General features: G+C 32.0%; 1 protein-coding gene across 1 annotated transcript in view; it reads left to right on the top strand.

Moving 5' to 3' along the window:
- The first annotated feature begins 709 nt into the window (after nt 1–709).
- Nucleotides 710–6520, top strand: part of LOC117411613 (protein lin-28 homolog B-like) — a 58484-nt gene continuing 52673 nt past the window's right edge. The window contains exon 1 of the mRNA XM_059025652.1: nt 710–726. The gene's annotated coding sequence lies outside the window, so the exon portion shown is untranslated. The remainder of the gene's footprint in view (nt 727–6520) is intronic.

The following is a 6520-nucleotide window of genomic DNA, read 5'->3' as shown; positions in this document are numbered from 1 at the left end:
TATCTTATTTATGAAATATACAGTATCAGGTTGTTTTGTCTTTTTATAGTTACATTGTAATTAAAATTGTGTAATTTTGTTAGGTTTTTACATTGTTAGTTCTATTTAAGAAAATATCATATACAATATAAACCCAAAGCCTAGTTAAATAATAAATCCGCTTCATTTTAAAGATAAGGGGTGTTGCTTCGTGAAGTCGAATGAAACCTGCTAAATAGTGTACATACTGAATTGATTATCACTATGTAGTTTTCCATATACTTAACGAAAAACTGATCCAAATTGAAAAATGTGACATTCCAACATGAAATATTACTATTATGGCTTCCGGTAGACTTTTGCGATATCATTTTGTATGTATGTATGTATATATATATATATATATATATAATTTATGTTTTATTATTACATGATAAATAAAACGTCTAAATTATTATCATATAGTTAAAAAAAAAAAAAAAAGTTGTCTCAATTCTAAAATTCTAAAGCAGTTTTAATCTGGCGCTTCACCGCCTAGCATCCAACAGTCGGTGCTGAAGTGCTGAGAGCAGGTGAGCATGTGACGTTAGGTTCGAGCGGTAACTCCTCGTTTCTGTCAACGATAGCCATCAATTCAGTTTACCCGCTGCTACATATTGCAACTACAGCTACAAGTCCCGCAAATCAGGAAGTGAAAACACCAGTTTTTCTGAAACAATTAGTCGCTACAGCAATGGCGAACAATAGGTAAGCTACTGCATACGCCTTTCTTTATACATGAATGTAACTGCTTTACAATGACGGGCTACCGAAAACCAAAAAAAAAAAAAAAACAAAAAAAAAAACCCCTATAGCTGCTGTGCTGGAGAACATACACAATGCTTGAATGGGAGTTTTCATTGCGTTGCCATGAAGATGTTAGCAAGTCTAATGTAGTGTTCTTCCGGGTTCACATTTGAGGGGTTTAAAATTTAGAATGGCAAACTCATTTGCAGACATTCAGTAGATTAATTATCATAAACAAAATACAAACGAGTTTGAAATTAGCTGTTTCCTTTACTAGTAATAAGACACGAGAATGACACAATGGCTCTGGGCACACTAGCTTACCATGGTCTGGAAGTGACTGAAATAGGGCTGTTGCATAAGAACATTTAACTGTTTGTGGGACGTATTTTGTGTAGGCTGTATTTCAGCTCGGTTCAGGCTGCGGGATGTGCGGTACTCAGGCGCGAGGGGGCGGCATTGATACAAAACGACGAATTGTATTTTGTGTTATGCGTAACATTTTAATGACTTAAGGAGCAACAGAGGCTGTACTGTATGCGAAACTAGGTAAAGAACCGACACAGCTTGTCATTTTGTACAATAACATGCCATCCCCTTGAACTTGGTTCTGTGTATTGCTGACTATAGGGTGTTCAATAAAGCACCCTTTCACTTTTAATAGCCAGTATGCTAGGTTTTAATAATTGTAATATTTTGTGACTTTTGTTTTGAAGTAGGCCTATTCAAACTACATTTAATCTAAAACGTGTATTTCTATATTCTAGGTTCATGACAGTAAGACCGCCATTTTGATCATTCCTGTAGAGAAATATTGTGACAAATATTTTCCATCTAATAGTATAATATAGAAGTTACAGTTAACTATTGCCAGTGTTGTGTATACAACATGCATATCGGCATATACAGAACAGTCCTTTTGGTTATTTTATGTCATGCAAGTGGCTTGTCATTAATAGTTTTAAAATAATGTACGTATCTATCTATTTATTGCCCAATTAAACTTGAAATGACGGTAAAACGCAGTATGAATGGTTGTATTGCTAAAAATTAAATTAATTAGGAATACTATTAATCTTAAGAAACCGCGAGCACCTAAATTGTAAGTTATTAATAAATAATAATAATAATAATAATAATAATAATAATAATAATAATAATAATAAAACAATCTATTTTGATGTTGTTAAATTGGATCACTGTGCTGTTGGATTTTGACTTGGTTTAAATTACAGGTTTGTCTAAAAGAGAAAAAATATCCTGTTATAGTAGACCATTTCCTTATTACATAAAGCTATACAAAATATGTACTGCATTTATTATCCCAAATGGTATCTTATGACATATTTCCGTTACGAAGGTTATAAATGAAGTGTTTTACTTTTTTAATGTAATAATTAGAAACCGCCATCTATTTTTATAACGTAATGTGATATGTGTACTGCAATTGTAATATGCACAATGTGATGTTACAGTTGACTACTGCACGTAAGCATTTACAAAAGGCAACGAGTGGTTTTCTTAATAGTTAATGCGATTTTATTGCGTCAGTGTATTGTTCCATAAGCCATACATTGTGTATTTTCGGTCTAAAGATTTTTTAAATAAAAGATACTTTGCCTTTAGCAAGACAAGGTCAAAGTAAAGTCAGATTTACACAAAACATGTAGAACTGCTTGAACATACCAGTATTATATTTCCAAATAAATAAATAATAATAAAAAAAACATGTTTAAAATGTCGTATACACAAACAAAATCTAGATGTGTGTTTTATATCGCATCAAACATTCATTTAACAGTGTGTGTGTGTGTATATAATTTTAGAGTACAGTAGTTACATTTTCTGTATATAGAAAAAATGTAACAACATAGCATAATATATCATTTGGCCTGTGTTATCTACATCAAAGCCCCAAGCCTTTTGTATGCTCTCAGTTAGGGAAACATTTATGTTACTTTCAAATAAGTATGTTTTGTAGTGAATTTAACTGAATATGATTGCCAAAATTATACAGTATACTCTAGTGGGAAGATTCACAGATGCACAGTCGAATGGCTCAAACAAGGCTGTACACCTAAGGTGATATGTGAAGCCCCTCCAATGACATAATGGCACTGTATGATGTCGCTGACCGGAGTGCTGAATCAAGACATCCATATTGATCACTACTATAAATATCTGTATTGAAGTTCTGCAGAGATTTCAGCATCAGAACTGCTATATAGTAAGCTATTTATATATTAATGTGTCTTAACTGTAGAGCCAGTTGCATCTGATGCTTACTGCTGATATAGTCAACCATAAAGAAAAGTCAAACTGTGTGCTGTGATCCTTCGGAGCTACACTTGCAGTTTTTACTGGATCAATAAACCATTATGTGCTAGAACGCTGAACCAGATATTGACATCTACTTAAAAACGCTATGTGATGTTGCCATAGTTTCACTTGCATAAATATTACAATGGTTGACCTAATATGTACATTCAAAAGAAAACTATAGAGGAAAATATTAATTATCAAACTAGTAATTTAAATACTAAGTGGAATTTGTGTTCGCGGACTGCATCTCCAAAAACGTTGGTCAGTGATTCGGTGAAAATTGATGATACCCAGACAGCTGCCTATTTAAAGCACACATTGATTATAATTCAATCCCAACCAGGGGCAATGGTCCTAAAAATGCTTATAAGGTGAATACTGGAATAGGAACTAGCAAGGTGAAATATCGTTTGTTTTGGGGGGTTTACTCCTGGGTTCCAGTACTGCAGTTCATACTGTAGTTTCTTCTTTTTTAAAAAAATAAAATAAATCCTTAATGTTTTCCCAATGTGTACACCATGCATGTGTGTGCACCACAGCAAGATACAGCTTCAAGTGATCCTTGCACGTATTTTACCAGTGTTGATGCTTTTGCTGCTGAAATCTAAAGAGAGAATATTATTGACATCCTGTCTCTAAAACTAGAATACATGGATATGCAGGATCATCAAATTAAAGATGAGGTGACACACCAGGGGAAAGGTCGTGCAGCTTATTTCAAGCAATCAGTTACCAGCTTTCCCCAAGCTGAACAAAGGCTTAATTATACAGCAGAGGGAGGCCAGTAATGCTGGTTGGTCTTCACAAGAGTGGATTGATGAGAAGGTTTACAGCTGAAAACTGATTGATGTCTTCATCTTTGTTCCTATGGGTATAGTTTATACTGAGGCACTATATGTGTTTCTACATTAGAAATATGAGATCCAAATGCATATTTTCTCCTCCAAAATATGCTAAATAAACAATGCCCTTTCTCTGTCGAATACGTAGGTATTACCTGTATTGTTATTGCATGACGGATTGTAAATCTACAGAGATACATTATACAAGTCAAAAGTAAAATACATATTGAATTGTAATCATAGCCTATCTAGCTATGAGGACACAAGGTCATGTCCTCTGATTTTTTTTTTTTGCATCATCAATGCTGATGCTCATGTAAAAATTCTGGTAAAGTACAAAAGACTCCTTAATTTTCTCTGTTGGTTTGCCGTGTAACATAGATTTGGAGGTTGAATAGTAAATACCAAGCAGTCATATAAATACTGCCAGCTATAGCTTGAAACCTGAGTTTGACCTCGGTAGAATGTCAGCTGTGGTTACAACGCTGATTGTAATGACAGTTTCATTGTAAACAGGTCTTTGGCTTTATATTTTTTTCAGTGATTTAATTGTATAGATTATCCTAAATGTTTTCACAGTACAAACATAACATACCATATATTAGAACACTCATGAGAACCTGTCTTTGGATGTGTGCTGATCTTTACATTTAAATCTAGAAGCATAGCCACTTTGTTTCTTCCTTCTGGCCAAATGTGTTCCCATCAATGACTCAGCTGGAGGCTTATCACATAAAACCATTCTCTCCTCTTAGAAGGAAATGAAGACCGTTGTATCAGCAAAACCAGCCTCACTGCAGTCTATTTATTAGTAAGTATGGAGGTAGTACAGGCAGAAACACTATAAAACACTATTCCAGTTGCTACTGGATTATGTTATTACTGATAATAGCAAATATTTAAAATATGTTAGACATTTTTTTTATCAGAAAAAGGCAATTTTACAATATAGTACAAGGAAGAATATCCTTTACAAATCTCTTCATGTTTTTTTTTTTATTATTTCTGATTCACTAGGAGTCATTTGTTCCACATGCACTCAAGCAGACAACACATTATCCAAAATAAACAATACCCTGGCAAGGCAGGTGGATGCATTCAGTTTAAAAAGCAGTGGATCTAAATACTGCCACTGTTTAGAACATTAAAATAAGGCCCTCTGTTTTTTGTCTGTAAATCAGCTTTAACAGCAACTGTAGATTCTGTAAATGAAAATCTTGTTGGAATACTGTTACCAAAACAGTGGTTAATGTCTTAACAGCAAGTACAAACACTGCAAAGAAAATATAAATTAAGAGGAAGGAAATTGAAAACAGGGATCAGTGAGACACATTTGTTAATTCATCAATACAAGTTAGTGTTTGGATCAAAATTGTTATCCAAGGAAGTGAAATATGGATTCATCACTACATGGAACAACATATTCCAAAATAATAATAATAATAAAAAAAAAATGATTATTTTAAACACATTTACTTATGGTTTCATTTTTGGAAAGTAATTTGTTTAGTTTCGCAGAAAGACAAATGACACCATGCAAGCACACACACCAAAAAAAAAAAAAAAAAAAAAAAAAAAATCATGTATTTATTCAATTTTTATAGACCCGGAGGAAAAAAAAATAAAAATAAAAAAATGCTAAATTATTAATTATGATTGTAAATCAATATATTTATAATGAAGGATTCATGCATTCATAATCCCTTTTGAATCCGAATTTATAATGTTAAATATATGCTTCTTGAAAAATAATCAATTGATTCTTCAATGATCCCAGAAATTACTAGAACATGAACACTTCATGTAAAATACATAATATCCAAAGTCTAACTATTGTAATTTGAGTGGATATATTTTGACAATCAATAAGGCTTCTAAAAAGAAAGACAAGCTCAAATAACTCACTAAATAACTGTGGAAAATCTATGAATAATTGACAATCCAAGTTTGCCTTTTGGTGAGTAACTCTTCCTTTTAAAGTCTGAGAAGCATGTTTATGTAAACTATAAAGTAGATCCTTCCATTGGGATTCAGTTACAACAAAAAGAAAGAATGATTATGTAGAGACCTTTATTTGAATAAATATATATATATATATTTCTTTCCATTAAAAAAAAAATAATCAATTTCCAGAAACAAGTGTTATATTTTCATGTATATTTGTTTTTAAAAAAAAAAAAAAAAAACATTTACAGTAATTGTTTTATTTGTAATAATCCAAAGGAAGAAAAAATATGTATTATATTTAAAACAGATTTACATTGACACTTTGGCATTGCAATTGCACTAGGTGCTATAAAAGTACAGTATGGCCAATAATAATAATAATAAAAATTATAATAAACTATATGAACATAGTTTTGGTCTTATTTGACATAATGTAATCAAACTGCAAAATGATATCGCAAAAGTCTACCATAAACAATAATAGTGGTACAGCATTTCATGTTAGATTTTCAAATGTCACATTTTTAATTGGTCAGTTTTTCATTAAGTATATGGAAAACTACAAAGTGGTATGTAATATGTTAACATAACATTATTCAGCAGGTTTAATTCGTCTTTTGAAGCAAAATTAGTTAATTCTATTG

This window comes from Acipenser ruthenus, chromosome 6, assembly GCF_902713425.1.
Source record: "Acipenser ruthenus chromosome 6, fAciRut3.2 maternal haplotype, whole genome shotgun sequence".
NCBI classification, from domain to species: Eukaryota; Metazoa; Chordata; class Actinopteri; order Acipenseriformes; family Acipenseridae; genus Acipenser; species Acipenser ruthenus.
The sequence above is the reverse complement of the archived record's forward strand: the minus strand, read 5'-3'. Positions and strand labels throughout refer to the sequence as shown.